At 37.1% G+C, this 18,673-nt stretch overlaps 1 pseudogene; it reads right to left on the bottom strand.

Moving 5' to 3' along the window:
- Positions 1-820: 820 nt before the first annotated feature.
- Positions 821-1,547, bottom strand: LOC120601054 (nuclear receptor-binding factor 2-like; annotated as a pseudogene).
- Between the last annotated feature and the right edge of the window lie 17,126 nt (positions 1,548-18,673).

The raw sequence follows: 18,673 nt of genomic DNA, 5'->3' as shown, positions 1-18,673 counted from the left end.
TTAACACAATTACTTGATCAATTTCTTACAGTCAAATACAACCAACTAGCATTACTTCCACTCATGCATCATTAAAAGCAGAAGGATATTTCCTCAGTATTTTCAACTGATGCATTACGCAATAAACGCAAAAGTCACAGCTTAAAATGTACCCTGATTAATTACGTAAACTGGTAATTTTTTTAAAAAATGTAACTAATAATTTGATTCCTCATAAAATGAAAATTTAAATATTTCTCTAGATAGCCTTGAGGTTATCATTATGTTATGAGTAGCGCAAAGTGTGGCACAGTTTCATCTAAAACTCTGTGTCTTACACAGCTTATTAAACAAGCGAAGGGTGCGTAACAAAATGCATACAGTCAATGTAGGACAGAAAGTGTGTTTCAAATACAAGGCAGCCCCATCAGCCCACCGTATTATTTAGGTTTTGCAATATCATTTATGGCATTACAAATTAATTACACATAACATGCTTTTATACATTTTAACCTCGAAGATAAGAAACGTAATTGTTGCTTAAAAAAATTATTTCAGGTAGCCATTTCGTTTGTATCAAGAGAAAGTGAACCTCTGAGAGTTTAGTGTCTGCCAAGTCCGGAGTCATTAGCTCAAGTCAGTATATCAGTAATGTGACATATTTTACAGCGACAGTTTTTCAAGTCCTGGCAATGTCTCTTCTCCACGGTATGCCAGATGATGAGGCATCTCCGGGATTACCCTTACATGTAGTCCACCCCTCACCCCTTTTATTCTGGATTAAACATATTATTTCCTCTTCTCACTTCTTCTATGGCCTTCCATCTTACTTATTCATAAGTCATTTCAAAATATCCTCAGAGAGCTCCATAAGGAGAAGTTCAGGGGATGGAAAATCCAAGGGAGGAAGACTGAGTATTGGACTATCTTTGGCTTCCCCAGTATTTGCTGTAACTTCTGCCAGGCTGAAGAGGCTGGAGTAGTTTCTGAATGTGGCGGCAAGCTCCGTAACTCTGCATTTCTACAAAATCAGCATCTACGTCCAGGTCCTTTTCTATTGGGCCTTTTAGAAGTCTGGCCTTTTCAGCCTTTAATTGTTTATTTTCTTTCCTTAATCTTTCATTCTCAGCCTCGAGGAATTCCATATGCCTCTTCAAATGTGCAGCTTTGCTTGCCTGCTCCTCTGTAATTGTTTTATCATCTTTTTGGGGCTTTGCTTCCAATGCATGGCTCTCTTGGCTCACTCCTCTGCCGAAGTAAAAATAGTAGTGTGTCTGGATGCCTGTCAAAGATCCCCTGAATTTTAGGCAGGTGTTTCTCTGTGAAAGAACTGTACTTCTGAGAGAGAAGGAGGGGTCGTGAGGTGCCCGAAGCTGGGCCGCTGCATCCTTGTCTGTGCTCTTCTGGGCTTTCAATCATCCCTCCCACTTTGCCCTCTTCCACCTCTCCTGGATGAGGAGAAGCTGTTTCACGTGGCTATCCCTTTGCAGTTCCAATGATAAATGAGCCCGCTCAGACGATGGATTGGTATATACACGCTTAACAATGCTTAAAAAGGTAAATGTCATGTTATATATATTTTACTACAATAAAAAAAATAAGCTGGACTGGGTATATTAATTTTAGACAAAGTGGACTTTAGATCTTTTCAGTGATTCTTCACAGTCTTAGGTTCAAAATCTATATTCTTTAGCATGACACACAAACCTTTGAAATTCTGTTCTCTGTCTACCGTTTCAGTTCAATCTCTTGTAAGTAGCAAGTAGTCGAGTCATTCTCAAGTGCAGAATGGCTTCAAATACGCCATGTTGCCTCTCGCCTCTGAGTCTCTGTGCCTGCTCTTCTCTCTATGTGGAAAGTCGGTTTCCCACTCTTCATCTGGCTGTCTTCTATTCATCCTTTGAGATAAAGATGGAAATCACCTCTTTCTGGGAGCCTTCCCTAACCAACCTCTCTACCCCCATCCCAGACTTCTGGAGGTACTCTTTCTAAATGTTTCCATGGCACATTGTCTTGTGGTGGGTGATTTCCTTGCCTGCCTCCTTCACTACCCTATCAGTGAAGACGGGGATACCCTATCTCATTCTTTATATTCCTAGTACCTAGTATGATGCCTGGCATATGGTGGGCACACAATAAATATTTGTCAAATGAATCAAATTCTGTGACAGTGCTCATGAAAGCACATGGGGGAGCAAAACAAGGAAAATCTCCCTACCGCCCCGCCACTCTCTAATGTATCAGTACATAGGGTACAATGGTGTGGCATCTCCCAAACTGATAAATAAATGTTATCCTGTGATTGTTAAACTAGTGAAAACCGCACACAATGGATGTGATTAGATGTCTGCAAATGTCATCCTAAGAAACAGGATGTAGCGGTGCCTGGAAATTTAATCAAGGCATGATGGAATGTGGAGGAAAGCTGTAACCTAATCAATGGCCTTAACAGCTGAAGAAAGAATATGTGAGCAGAAGGGGGGTGGTCTGTAGGGAGTGCTGAAAAGTGGAGCCAAGGAACAAACATTTGTCATTATGTCTCCAGCCCTGTCAAGGGAAAGAGTTGTTTTTTGACCACTGACACAAATATGCAGTCCACCCTATATCCCTGTGGATGCCACAGATCTCATCCAATTCCCTCCCTTTGTTCTGATTTCATGCTCACAAACAATCTCTTGATTATAATTTGGCTTTCCATGTAGATTTTCCAACAGGAGAGAATGCGCTGACCAGTCAACATGAACATCTGGTCCATTTGGCAAGGAGTGTCCTCTTTGTATATGAATGCATCGGTGTTCTGGTTTATACATCAGTCAGTTCGTGCACCCCAGGGGCTGCTGAGGTGTTCATTCTCCCAGCTCTCACTCAGCCTGCCAGTGAGGCCCTGTTCCCCTTTGTTTGCACCCTCACTCAGCATGGGCTGAGGACAAAGTAGCACAAGTCAGCCTTTGCTCCTCGAGATCTGAGCCCATCTTGCTGTGGACTCGCATCTTCTTTGTAGAGGAAAAAAGCTTTGGACCCACGGTTGGTGCAGCTGTGCAGGGTCTTTCCTCAGGACTTTTTCTCCTTTTCGGAAATCTGGCCTCTGCTACTGATACAGTTCTCAGCTTCCCATACCACGATTCATTGCCATTGTGGTTATTCACCTTAGGAATCACTCTCAAAGGTTGGGGGTTAGGAACCATACTTTCAGAGAACAGAGCTGAGATGAGTCTGGCAATGACTCGGATTCAGCCAGAGTGGAGGAAGAAGAAGACCAGCCTCTAAGTGGTTGAGTTAGTCTTGTTGAAATGGATGCTTAGACCATTTCTGTAGGCCCTAAGAACTCAACTAACGATTTGGGTAATCCCGTGAGTATTCTATGGGGTGCTTTGTCTTAATGGGCCCTTTTGAGTTCTAGGAAATGTTAGGGGCTACGTTAGTGAGATCCTTGAGAGGAAATGGCAAATGGATCAACGTTGGGCAGATGAGAGGCCTTGAATACATTTTCAGGCTGAAAGGAAGATCCAGAGAAAGCAGAGGGAAGAATGATGGGGTCAGTGAATGCTACTTTAAGGAAAAAACAAAACAAAACAAAACAAACCTGAAAAGTGGTAATTAAATGAAGAGAATTCTCCAAGGCATCTATTCTCCCCTTGTAGTGAGAATTGAATTTCAAGGTAAGCTAATAGCCCTAGTTGATGAGGAAAAGCTCTGCCAGAAGGATGCCAGCAAATAAACGTAGAAGGATTATACGGCAAGAAAAACAATCATTTGGAAGCAACTAGAAAATATTCCTTCAGGCGAGGTGCTTTCAGTTGGTGTTAAAACACTGTTTGGTGAATGGTTGTTGTTGAGCTGACACTTGTGTAGTGCCAAAGCAACTCATCACAGATTTCCAGTGGCAAGGTGAAAAAACGGGCAATGAAGGAGTCAGGCTGTCATCGCTCATATCCTGCGATCAATCCTAGTGTTACCAAGAGAGTCAACCAGATAGTGTGGGTCTCCTGATGTGACCCAATATGGTATATACAGTATAACCGATATGTTCTAGCCAAATATGTTTAACTTGAATATATCGTTTAGATGTAACTTCCATTTTATGTGAAAAACAGGAGATGGGGGAACAAGCTGAACAATATCAAGAGGAAGCAAACAGACAAGTCCAGAGGGTAGCATATTCTGCAAGACAACTGACCTGACCTCTTCAACAGTCAGTGTGATGGAAAAGGAAAAAGGAACAAACAAAACAAAACAAAACAAAACAAAACAAAAGACTCATTAAAACAGAGATCAAAGGGATGATTGCCAGAGAGGGATGGGGTATGGGTGAAAAAGGTGACGGGGAATTATACTGTGATAAGTTTGCACGGTGACAGATGATTACTAGAATTAGTGGGGTAATCACATTGTAAGATATAAAAATGTTGATTCACTTTATTGTACACCTGAAACTAATACAACCAACATAAGATCATATGCCAACTCTACTTAAATAAGAAAAGAAAGAGAGACTTAAGAGACATCAAAACAAGATATACACTAGACTTACTGTGGCGATCACAGTGTAAGGCATATAAATGTCAAATCGCTATATCGTACACCTGAAACTAATATAATATTGTATGTCAGCTATACTTTAATTTAAAAAAAAGAAAAAAACAAAATAAAATCCAACGACAACAAAAAACAAGAGACAATGTATGATCCTGAATTGTATGCTGATTTGGGCAAACCAGCTGTAAAGAATATTTTGAAACAAATGGAGAAATTTGAATATGGATTAAATAAAATGAAACTTACAGAAATGCCAAGGTGACTAAAAAAAAAAGGTTTCAAAGAGTATATTTAGTAATACGTCATTTTGGTTAAAACATTATTACATGTAAACAGAGAAAGATCAAAAAAGATATTAATGTGAGTATTAGCACTAGTGTATCTCTTTTTTGAGATATTATTCGTAGATCATAAAATTCATCTTTTTGTAGGGTAAAATTTAGAGGATTTTAGTATAGTCATAGGTTGTGCCACTATACTCACTATATAGTTCCAAAACATTTTCATCACCCCAAAAAGAAGCTTCATACCTATTAGTTGTCACGCCCCATATTCTCCTTTCTCCACCCCTGGCAAGCAATAATCTACTTTCTGTCTCTATAGATTTGCCTATTACGAGTAATATATATCCATGGAATCATACCATATGTGGAGTTTTGTGTCTAACTTCATTCACTTAGTTCAACCTATAAATTCAACTTATCTCTTTTTTTCTTTTGTTGCTTGTGCTTTTGATGTGATATCTAAGAAACCATGCTTCATCTAAATTCATGGAAATTTATCTCCCAGTTTTCTTCTAAGAATTTTATAGTTTTAGTTCAAATAGCTAGGTCTTTGATCCATTTTGAGTTAATTTTTATACATAGTACAAGGTACATGTGTAAATATGTATTATATATATAGTATGAGGTAAGGGTTCAACTTCATTCTTTCTTAGGTGGGTACCCAGTTGCCCCAGAAACATTTGTTGAAAAGACTATTTTTTCTCCACTGAATTACCTCGGCACCCTTGTCAATTGACCATAAAATATGAATTTATTTCTGAACTCTCAAGTGTCTTCTATTCATCGATATGTCTATCCTTTTGGCAAAATCACACAGCCCCGAATATTGTAGCTTTGTAGTAAGTTTGAAATAGGGAAGTGTGAGTCCTCCAACTTTGTTCTTTTTCAAGATTGTTTGGCTCTTCTGCGGCCCTTGCATTTCCTTCTGAATTTTAGGATCGCCTCATCAATTTGTGTGAAAGGGGTATTTTGGGGGATTTTGATAGGGATCGCACTGAATCCGTGGATTAATTTGTGGAGTATTGTCATCTTAACAATAATAAATCTTTCAACCCATGAACACAGGATGTCTCTTTTCTTAAACTTTTTTCATCAATGGTATTGTAGTTGTCACTGTACAAGTCTTGCACTTCTTTTGTTAAAATGATTTCTAAGTATTTTTTATGCTATTAACGAATAAAATTGTTTCTCTAATTTTTTTCAATTGTTCATTTTTAGTATATTTTTCTCTAATTGTTTTTCTATTTTCTATATCATTTATTTCAGCTCTAATCTTTATTGTTTCTGTCTTTCTGTTTGCTTTAGGTTTAGATTGCTCTTCTTTGCTGGTTTCTTAACATGGGAGGTTATATTATTGACATGAAAAAATTCTTTCTTTTTAAATGTAGCTATTTACAGCTGTAACTTTTCATATGACCACTGCTTTTGCTGCATAAGGTTTGGTATGTTGTGTTATTTATTTTCAAATTTCTCACGTGACATCTTTTTTTGACCTGGTGGATATTAAGGAGTATGTTGTTTAATTTCCAAATATTTGTGAATTGCCCAAATTACCTTCTGTTAGTGATTTATAATTTCAGTTCATTTTGGTCAGGGAACATAGTCTGTATGATTTCAATCCTTTTAAATTTATTAAGACTTATTTTGAAGTCTACTTTCTATTATATAGTCTCTCCATTTGGGAAAGATGCGTATTCCGATGTTGGGTATGTCTGTTAGATTTAGTAAGTTTATAGTGTTAAGTCTTCTATTTCCTTGCTAATCTGTTTAGTTGTTTTACCCATTGTAGAAAGTAGGTTATCAAAGTTTCCAACTATTGTTGAATCGTTGATAGTGTCCCACAGGTTTCTGAGACTCTTCTCATTTTCTTCATTTTTTTCCTTTCTAATCCTCAGACTGGATAAGCTCAGCTGAGCTATTTTCAAGTCTGAAAATTCTTTCTTTTGCCTGCTCAGATCTGTTTTAGAGACCCTCTAGTGAATTTTACATTTCCGTTATATTACTTTTCAGCAACAGAATTTTTGTTTGGTTCTTTTTTAAAATTATAATGTCTACCTCTTTATGAATATTTTCTATTTGATGAGACAACATTCTCATACTTTCATCTAGTTTTTCAGACATGGTTTCCTTTTATTCTTTGAACATATTTGTACTCGCTGATTGAAAACTTTGTCCTTGCAGTCCAACATCTGGGCTTCCTCAGGGAGTTTCTATTGATTGCTTCTCTCTCTGTACTCCCACCCCGTTTTGACCATATTTCATATTTCTTTTCATGTGTCATAATTTTTTTTTTTTTTTGGTGAAAAGTGGACATTTTAAATAATATAATATGGTAATCTAGAATTCAGATTGGCAATCTGGAATATAATCTGTAAATCAGATTCTTTCCCCTCCCCAGGGTTTGTCATTGCTATTGATGTTTATTGTTTGTAAATTTCACACTCTTTGTTATATGTGACCCTCGAAGTCTCCACTCTGTTAGCATAGTGGTCAGCTAATAATAGGAGAGAGATTTCTTCAAATGCTTGGGATTAATAGGTCTCCCAGTCTTTGCAGAGGAGTCCAGTGTGTATATTGGGGCACACCTTCAACTCTCAGCCATGTAGTTGAAAATCCTCCTTAGCCTTCTCTTCCTGCTTGCGCGGAGGCTCAAGATCGTAAAGTGAGCTCTTAAGGTCTTTGCTGATAGTGCACACAGCCCTGGGCATAAGCACAGCCCCACATACGAGTGACCTTCTGGAGTCCCAGGAATATGCAAATCTTTTTAACTCCCCTGTGGATGTTTCATTCCCAGAGTTTTCTTTTAAGCTTTTTGGTTAGTCTATTATTTGCCCCAACCATTATCCAATCACACCGGCAGCTGTGAGGTTAATTACTTCTAATTGTCTTAAGACAAATGTCCTGGGGAAAAAGTTTTTGCACTGGAGGAATCCTGAGTCAGTCAAATAAAGCCAGCCTAGCAAATGGGGTCTCCCAGGGAACACCAGATAGGTCAAATAAGGAAAATTCTTTGTAAAGGAGGCTTTGAGGGAAATCCAACTCCATTCTGTCCTCTCTGATGGCGCCAAGGCTGCTGGTTTTCACTGCAGTTGTGGACTGTTGGGTTGCAAGGCTACCATGGAGTTGGAAAGAGGTATGTGGGAATAGGGCAAGTTAAATTATCACAAAACTTATAGTTCTTACTGAGATTCAGATGTTTTTCTTGAATAAATGATCTTTGGATTGCTGTAGCCTTCGTTTAATTTCCAGAGTTCTGATAAAGTTGAATTTGATGATTTTTGCTATTTTTTCATTGCTTTTATTGCAGGAGAGTATTTTAGGGTCCTCGGTCCGTTATTTTTGCTAGCATCACTCAGCAGTGGTAATCTCTTGGTGATGGACATGTAGTGTATTGTTTTGTAGTTTTGGTTTGTCTACATTTTCTAATTTTCCACAATACACATGCAATGTATCTGCAGTAAGTGGTCATTTACATTAAGAAAAAGAATAAAACCTAAAACTAAAGTCCATAAAATTTTAGTTCGCCATCTTAGTGAATTTAACTATTCAGATGAGGAACCTTAAAGTTAAGAACTTTATATTCTTTTAACTTTCCCTCATTGTTAATTTATCTCTAATGACTAGAAATAAAACCTTTAAAATGAAAAGTCTCTTCACATTTTTGTGGGGGCAGCAAAGAGAATGGTGTGGTGACGGTCACTTTTCAGTTAGTTTTGAAAGAACTCCTTGGGATGGAGGGGTCTTTGTTAGAGTGATCATGTATGTCCTGGTTTTCCTGGGATGATTCCAGTTTATACATGTTGTCACAGTGTAATAATTAATAGCACCCAATTTACACTCTCAAAAATGTCCCAGTTTGGATGACAAATTTTATGGCCACCCTAATTACTGACAGCCGCCGATGAGGAAGCGGGCAGATGACTCAGGGACTGCTGCAAGAACGGAAAACATGGGGAGCCAGTCTGGTACCAGAAACAGACCTGTGGATGACCAGCTGAGATGCTTGAGCATGGCTTTCCAACAAAAGCATAGAGGTTTCCACCACAATTTCTCAGGTACCTCTGGAACCCAATCTTGGGTGAGTTCTTGGTTCAAGTGGATTCCTCCTAAGTTACGACAAAGCAAATCACTAGATCCTTCTCCCACCTGCTTCGGTTAGCAGGTGAATTCAGGCCCGCCCCCAGCCTCCCGCAGACATTTTCTCTTATCACTGGTGAGAGCGGCCACCCAGTAGTCCCTCTCTGGGCTCCTTGAGCCAAGGTATGGCTTGGGATTTGTGGTGCTGAAAGATCCTTCTGTCAAGTTCTTCCTGGTGTCAGAGGCTTGGCTGAAGCTTCTTTGGAAGTGTAGGGGAGGAGACTCCTCTTGGCTGCAAGGACCAAGGTAAGTGACCAGGTGCGGAAGGATAGAAGCTGAGTCCTTCTGCTTGGGGGTTAGTGAGAACAGGTTCCTGGGAGTCAGGGTGGCTGTTAAATGCAAAATCTGGCTGTGCTGAAGAGTCAGTCTCCTTTAGATGGCTCTTGTTTGAGGGCGGGTAACATCTTTCACTAGCTTCTTAGGTTTTTGGAGGAGAGGAGCAGCAGAGAAGAATTCTCCTTGTCTGGGGCAAATATCCAGATGTTGCTCACTAAGAAAATAAAATACAACAAATCCTAGAACCCAGCGTGATTGCCATAGCAACGTAGGGCCTTTCTGCAAAAGAATCTTTCAACATGGTAGTCAGGACACAAGGGCGATGTCATTAACTGAACGACGCTTACATGCAGTCACACAGGCCCGGGCCTGCGGTGTTGATAATGCACAGCTTTTTCAGATAAGAGCTGGTGATTGGGTGTGGGGCAAATTGGCAGGTGGGGGTCATGCCACTCACCTCTCATTGGACAAGAGTCAGCTGGAGGTAGAATTGTTTAAAAAGTGTCGTTAGACTACCTACAAAATTGTCTGCCTCATTTGTGATTTTTTCCTCTCCACTTTATTGAGTTATAGTTTATATACAATAAAATACACCCATTTTAAGCACACAATTCAGTGAATTTTGACAAATGTATGGATCCATGTAACCACACCTGCAATCAATTCCATCACCCTTAAAAGTTCCCCTATGCCTCTGTCCGGGCAATACACCAAACCCTGGTCCGAGGCAACCACTGATGTACTTTCTTTCACTCTAGATTGGCCTTGCAGTTTGTAGAATTCCATTAAATGGAATCATAGGGCATGGTTCTTGTTATTCATCTTACTATTTTTTGAGATTTATTCACACTGCTCTAGGTATCAGTTCTCAGTTCCTTTTAACTGCTGAGTGTGGATATGCCACAATTTGTGTATTGTTTCACCTATTATTTGACCTTTGGGTTGTTTTCAGATTCTAGCTATTATGACTAAAGCTGCTAAGAATATTCATGCAGAAGCCTTTGTGTGAACATATGTTTTAGTTTTTCTTGAATAAATAGGAGTAGAATTGCTGGGTTGTATAGTAAGTGTGTATTTAACTTTTCTAAAGTGGTCGCACCATTTTCCACTACCACCCACAGTTATGAGAGTTCCAATTTCTTCACATCTCCAACACTTAGAATTGTCACTTTTAAAAATTATAGTCATTCTAGTGAATGTGTCGTGGTAAATTATTGTAGTTTTAGTTTGTAATTCCCGGATGACTATATTGTATATTGGCTAATTATAAATCTTTTTCATGAAGTTCTTTCAAATCCTTTGACCATTTTAAAACTGGGTAGTTTTCTTATTGAGTTGTAAGAGATCTATAAATATGTATATATTCTGGATACAAGTTCTTTGTCTGATACAAAGAACTTTGTATGATACAAAGAACTTTGTCTGATGTTATGAATATTTATTTTTTGGGTATCAGTTATTATAAATTGTATTTTTCCAGAATTTTCTCCATTTCATCTAGGTGTACCAAATTTATCGGCATAAAATTATTCAAAATATTATTATTATTTAATGTTTATATGACCTGTGGTGATAACACCTTGTCATTCCTAATATTGGTGATTTATGTTATTTCTGGATTAGTCTAGCTAAGGGTTTGTCAGTTTTGTTGAATCTTTCAAAAAAGTTACTCTGTTATTTTCATTATCTATCACCTTTCTCTTTTGTTAAGGCTGCTCTCATCTTCATTATTTCTTTTCTTTTATAGATTATGGACTTAATTTGCTCTAATTCCAATTTCTTAACATGAAAACTTAGGCCACTGATTTCAGACCTTTCTCTTTTTGATAAGGTATACGTTTTTCTATAAGCAATGTCTTAGCTGCATCCCAGAAATTTTAATATATTGTATTTTCATTGTCATTCTGCTCAAAATATCTACTCATTTCCCTTGTGATTTTATCTTTGAAAGTTTGTTGTTTATTTTCCTTTGATTTGAGGTTATGATGGCCATAACCAAGTGTCCAAAAACGCTTGGATTCCCATTGACATTTGATTTGGTGCTAGACGACTCTAAGCCTATTGCCTACCTGTGTTTGTTGCCTCCTGTATTTACCCACCTACAGGCCCCACAAGCACATGTGCCCTCTTGCTGTCTCTTTGAAGTTTCATGCTGGGTAGAAACTGTTTCAAATCTTATACTGGCAGAACTTTCCCTTTATATAATGTTGCACACTCACTGTTCACTCTCTTTATATTCTGCCCTTTCTCCCAGATTGAGCAGTGCTCCCCACTACTCACCCTGGGACTTTCACTTTTATGCGAGTAATTAATATTTCTTTGATCATACCTAAAGATCACTATCATATTGACATTCAAACATAACATCAAGTGTCTCCATGTCATGGTGGAGTTGCTATAGCAAGGGTTTTATTGAGCTGTAATTTAATGCCTTTGCAGTCAGAGAATACTCTCTATATGATTTTCCTCCTTTTACATTCATTGAAACTTGTTCTATGGCCCAACACATAGTTCATAGTGGTGACTGTACCCAATGAACTTGAAAAAAGGGTCATTCTAAAATCATTGGGAATAGTGCTCTACAAATGTTAACGAGATCAATTTGGTTACTAGTGTTGTTCAAGTTTTCTGCATCTTAATTAATTTTCTGTCTAGTCTTACCGAGAAAGACTACAATCTCCAACTATAACCGTGAATTGATATAATTCTTTTAGTTTCATTAGTTTTTGCCTCATATATCTTGAAGCTCTGTTATTAGATGCAAACACATTTAGTTTTGCTATGTCTAGATGAATTGGTTATTTTATCATTATGAAATGTCCTTGTGGCAGGAAGAATTCCAAGATGGCCCACAAAATTTCCTTCCCCTCTTGTGTATATGACCTGAGTAATCTCCAGGACTGTTAACACGGTGGATTTTACTCCCAGAATTTGGTTATGTTGTATTGGCACTATTGACTTTGAACTGGGAACATTATCTGGGTAGGCCTGACTTAATCGCCTGAAATCAGTTTTCTCCAGCTGGTCACAGAAGGGGAGCCAGAAGTTTGAAACATGAGGATTCAGTGTGCTGACAGCAAGCAAAAAAAAAGGGGGGGGTGGGACTTGGTTATTCATTCACAAGGTACTGAATTCTTGAAATGAGAGTGGGCTTGAAAGCAGATTAATTTTCCAGAGCTTCGAGATTATGAAAACTCAACCTGGCTGATTTCAGTCTTGTGATACCCTGGTTAGAGAACTCAGTAACATCACTCAAGACTTCTAATGCACGGAACTAGTCTATGAGTGCTGTTTTAAGCTGCCAGACTCGTGGTAATTTGTTATGCAGCTATAGAATACCGATACGGTACCAATTTCTCTCTGGCAATATTTCTTATTCTGAAGTCTACTTTCTATTATATAGTCACTCCAGATTTCTTATGATTGGGGTTTGCATGTTATGTCTCTTTCCATCTTTTTATTTTAGTCAGTTTTTTTTTATATATCAAGTGTGTTTCTTGTAGCCATCATATAGTTGGGGATTATTTTGCAATTTACTCTGGCAATCTCTGCCTTGTAATTAAGTATTTTCATTTTATTTAATTGCATATATGGTCTGGCTTATGTCTACCATCTTGCTATTACTCTTCTGTTTGTTTCATTTGATTTTCGTTTCCTTTCTTTAGCTTTAATTATGTATGTTTTAGTGTTTCATTTTACTACTTCTATTGCATTACTAGTTCTGTATGGCTCTTTGTTTTGATTTCTATGGTTGTTCTATATCTTATAGTATTCATCTTCAAGCTATTATACTGTACCTTCAAATATTATATTTAATATCAAGTATGAAACTGTATCTTCTATAGAACCTCTCAGTCATTTGTGCTCTTGTTGTCATAATTTTACTCTCTCTATATATTTCTCACAATACACTGTAAACATTTTAGTTTAAACAGTCAATTACACTTTAAATGAATTACAAAAGTGAGAAAATGTATTTACCCACGTACTTGCCATTTCTGATGTGTGTGTGTATGCATGTGTATCTGAGGTTTCGTCCTTCAAGAAGAAATAATTTTCCCTCAGGTAACATTTTTCTTCAGACGGAAAAATTCCATTAACATTTCTTATAGTATAGTAGTGCTGGAGACAAATTATTTCAGCTTTGTGTTTGTCTGAAAATGTCTTTATTTCACCTTCATTTAAACAAATAACCTTTTTATTTTGGAATAAATTTAGATTTACAAGATAGTTGCAAAGATAACAGAATTCTCATAAGCTCCTTAGCATTTTCCCTGTTATTGCACATATGTCAAAACCAAGAAAGCAACATTTATTAGTTTATTAACTAAACTCCAGAAATTTTTCCATTAATGTCTTCTTGCTATTCCGGGATCCTATTCAGGGTACTACCTTGCAACTAGCAATCACGCATCCTTAGTCCCCTCTGGTCAGTGATGTTTCTCAGTCTTGTGTTTCACGACCTTGACAGTTTTGAAGAGTACTTGTCAGGTGTTTTATACAATGTTCTTCCATTTGGGTTTTTTTCCTAACTATGTTTTTCTCATAGTTAGACTGGAGTCATGGAATTTTGGAACGAAGACCACAGCGGTGAAGTACCATTCTCATCACATCATATCAGGAGGTGCATGATATCCACATGATGTCACTGGTGACGTTAACCTTCATCATTTGCTTAATGTGGTATTTGCCAGGTTTCTCCTTGGTACAGTTAATATTTCTCCCCTTGGATAATTTTCTTATTTAGAAATGAGACTAATTCAAGGGAGGAAGGAATTAAATTTCACCTATTGGAGTGGGGAGTATTTATATATCTGTATGTATATTATTTGAAATTCTTAAGATTTGTTTCTTCACTTTACTTTCACTAATTAATTCCATTAATTATATAAGTATGGACTCATGTATATTTACTTTATATTTTGGGTTACAATACAACTACGTTATTTATTTTGTTCAAATTGTTCCAGATTTTGGCAGTTGAGAATTCTTTCCGTTGGTTCCCATGTTCCTTTGACATGTTCCTGTCCTTTTGTTTTTTGAATGTTTCCTTACTTTCTGGTACTGCAAGATACCCCTTTCTTGTATTCTCATCCGCCCCCGTCCTAGAATCGGTCATTTCTCCAAGACATCTGCTTTGTTTTATTTTAATTTTTAAATAACATATAGAAATGAAAATCTGAGCACTGGGTTTGTTCCTCATTGCTGGGGTATCACTGCTTTTAGGCCTGCTCAGCAGACAGAGGTAGGTAATATATGTAAGCGCACTAACTCATAAATACAAGTATATCTATAATTGTTTCTGCATATGTGTATGTGTGTGTGTATATATTAGAGACATGAATTCACATATATAACGCATACCTAAGTTCATACTGATGCCTCTGACTCCAGACCAGCACCACAAGGTCACAAGGGTTATTTTAGCCATCCTTTCTTTCTTTTCTGCCACTTCCCTCTCCAACAGTGAGAACCCTGGACTCCACCATCTGCCACCCATTTTCTTAATTTATCCCCTATATAAATGTCATTTCAGAATTGTAAACTTGTACTCTGGTGAGAAACAAACTTACCTACTAGAATACAGTTCTTATGTATAGTTCCTTCTGTCTTTAACTTTAAAACTTCCAGTCAAAATGCAGTTTCCAAAGTTACTTAGATCAGCTCCTTTTCTCCCTACACCCTAAAGTGTGGTTATATGACACATTTGTAATACAGGTACATTTATTTGTCACAGTTTACATTCCATCCTGGAATTCCCCCAACATCCTGGCTAAATCTGAATCTATAATCACTGTCATGATTACTGTAGTGTTATAGTAAGTCTTGATATAAGGTAATGTATTCCTTTTCAAAATTGTTTAGCTATTCTAAGTCCTTTGCTTTCCATGTGAATTTTAGAATAAGCTTATAAAAATCTGCAAAAAAAAATTGGCTGGGATTTCGACTTGGAGTGCACTGAATCTGTGGACCGTATTTGGTAGAATTAATGTCTTAATATCGAGTCTTCCAATCCATGGGCGTGGTGTATCTTTCCATTTATTTCGATCTTTCTTTCATTGCTGTATTTTAGTTTTCCACATACAGATCTCACACATATTTTGTTAGATGTATATCTAAGCCCTTTTTGAGGGTGGTGCTATTTTGAATGACATTGTTTTGTTTTGGTTTTAGGTTCCATTGCTTGTATAAAGGAACATAATTAACTTCTGTATATTATCCTTGTATCTTGCAATCTTGTTAAACTCACTTTTTAATTCTAGGAAATTTTTTTGTAGATTCTGTGGGATTTTCTACATGTTGCCTATGACTTAAGACAGTTTATTCCTTTCTCATCTATATACTTTTTATTTCTTTTGCTTGCCTTTTTTTATTAGCTAGGAATTTAAGTACAATGTTGAATAAAAGTGGCAAAGTGGACACCCTTGCTTTGTTCCAGATCTTAGAAGGGAAGCATTCACTCTCTCACCATTAAGTGTGATGTTACCTGTATTGGTTTTTGTAGATAGTGTTTATTAGGTTAAAGAAGTTTCTTTCTATTCTTAATTTCCTGAGAGGTTTTTCATTTTTTAGCATGAATCTATCTATGTTGAATTTTGTCAAAAGCTTTTTATGTATCTACTGGTAAGGCCATATGATTTTTCTCATTTAGTCAATTAACATGGTGAATTATATGATTGATTTTTCTTCCCAGCTTTACTGAGATATTGCTGACATATAACATGTAAGTTTAAGGCAGACAGTGTGATGATTAGATATGTCTATATTGCAAAATGATCACCACAATAAGGTTAGTTAACATCTCTATCCCTCCACAAAATTAAAAATTATAAAATTCTGTGTGTGTGTGTGTGTGTGTGTGGTGGTAACATCTAAGATCTACTCATTTAAAATCCCTCAAGTTTAAAATCCAGTATTGATAATTATATTCACCATTAAATTGATTGACTTTTAATTGTTGGCCCAGCCTTGCATTTCTAATATAAACCTCACTTCATCATATGTATTTTTCTTTTTATGTATTAGTGGATTCAATTTGTTAATATTTTTTAAAGGATTTTTGCGTCTAATCATGAAGGATATTAGTCTATAGTTTTCTTTTCCTGAACTGTCTTTGATTTTTGTATTTAGGGTAATGCTGGTCTCATAAAATAAGTTGGGAAGTGTCCCTTCCTTTTTCTTATGTCTAAGAGAGTGTGCAGAGCTAGTGTCATTTCTTCCTTAAATATTTAATAGAATTCACAGTGAAACCATCCTGTCATAGAGGGTTTTTTTTTGGGGGGGGGACATTTAATTTCTTTGATAGATACAGGATTATCAGAACTATTATCTGTTCTTTCTGTAGTGAGTTTTTGTAATTTGTGTCTTTCAAAGAATTGTCCATTTTATCAAAGCTTTCGAATTTTGAGGTGTAATTGTTTTTAACATTGCCTTATTATCCTTTAATATCAGTGGGATCTCTCTTCTTTTATTTCTAACATTGGTAATTTTTATCTTTTTTCTTGGTTAGCCATGCTGCTTTGTTTCCAACAGGGGCAGGGCATTCAGGGAGCACCAACATTTCTAAAAAATCATGATATGCATTGAATGCAGGCACAGGTCTAAGAATACCTGTAGGTTTCTGACTCAATGAAAAATTGAATTTCTTGGTATCAGGAAGGCTAGGTCTCTTGATCCTGCTGGGGACCTCTTTTTAGGCCATATTACCTTGATACCAGAATTAGACAAAGATGTTATAAGAAAACTAGATGCTGATATCTTTCATGATCATAGTCACAAAAATTCTTAAAAGTTTAGCAAATCAAACCCAAATCAAATAATATATCATCAGCATTTACTTGAGAGAAATATATCCACACGAAGCTTTGCACATGAATGTTTATGATAGCTTAATTTATAATACTCCCAAATGGAAACAACCCAAATGTCCATCTACAGATGACTAGATAAACGAATAAATGAATGGATAGTTGATAGCTATATGGAATACTATTCAGCAATAAAAAGGAACAAAGTATCGATATACAGAACAGAATGGTTTGACCTCAAACCGTTATGCTAAGCGAAAGATGTCATCCAAAAAAAGAGTACATGGTGCACAATTCCATTTATATAAAATTCTAGAAAAATCTAACAGGAATTAGTGATAGAAATTGGATCATGGATTGCTTAGGGGTGGGAGTGGTGAATAGGAGGTGGGGGAAGGGAAAGAGAAATGGATGACAAAGGGGTAGGAGGATATTTTGAGGATGATTGATATGTTCATAGTCATCATGGATGATATTTTGAGGATGATTGATATGTTCACAGTCATCAATATCACCATGATTATGGTGATATTTTGGGGGGGGGTGTATATATGTCAAAATCCATGAAATTATATACTTTAAATATTTGTGATTTATTACACATCAGTTATATATCAAGCCATTCAAAAACTCAGCAAAAAAAGAAAGAATCAAAGAAAGAGAAAAAATGGAGAAGGCTGAGGAAAGCTTTGAAATGGACTTGGTCTCTGGCAGTCGTCCATCTCTGGCTTAACCCACTTGCTTAGTTCTCATTCTTGGATTTCCTAGTGCCTTCATCTTCCCTTATTTTGACTCTGTATCTTAGCTTTTCATTCCCATTGCTTCATCAGCAGCTTATGGGGTTAGAACTTGGAGAGGGGGCTGAGTCTTATTACTCTTTCCCTTAAGCTGCTGTTACATCCCTCATTTGCCTTCTGTCTTTTGCAAACCTAAGACTGTTTCTACAGCAACAGTTTTTGTTCCTGTGTGCATCTTTGTATATAGTCACTGCTCCTATAGGCTCAGGCCCTTCCACTGTCTCTCTATAAAACCAAAAGTATAATGGAAGCAAGAATTGGTAGTCTGTTTTGTTTTGTTTTTGTTTTGTTTTAGTGCCATTGAGATTTGAGCCTCAAAACTCTATCCTTGGATTACATAAACATGAAGATGGTCCAGGCCCTTATATCCAGGGCTATGGGCCCATCTCTTTAGAGGAGGTAGCAGAAGACCTCTTATCTTTGATGTTTAATTTTCTTTCTTTTTTTCCAGGAATCATTTAAACCAATTCCACAGCCTCCAGCTGCTTCATCTTGAGAGCAGAGAGTGCTACAGTAATAGGCAGGCCTCCCAGCGCAATTTATGGCTTCACAGCTCTGAAAATTACAGTCATTTACAGTCTTCTCCATTAGTGCCCTGACCTCATCTAGTTATTTCTGCATGTTTTTCATTCCCGACGTCTAAGGCTTCTTGTTGCTTTACTTCCTGATCTCTCCAAGCCAAACGTGTTCCTTTCGCATTTCCTAGGAACCTTCTGATCTGTAGACCTGCTTGGTATTAAGATCACAGGGTCACCTTTGTTTGTTTGTTTTCTGTTAGTGGGTTCGCTAATTTTTCTATTACAAACCTATAGTTTTCCAGAGTTTGTTCTCTGATGGGGAGAGATTATCAGTGAAT

This window comes from Pteropus medius, unplaced genomic scaffold (genome assembly GCF_902729225.1).
Source record: "Pteropus medius unplaced genomic scaffold, Ma_sr-lr_union100, whole genome shotgun sequence".
Lineage (NCBI taxonomy): Eukaryota > Metazoa > Chordata > Mammalia > Chiroptera > Pteropodidae > Pteropus > Pteropus medius.
The sequence above is the reverse complement of the archived record's forward strand: the minus strand, read 5'-3'. Positions and strand labels throughout refer to the sequence as shown.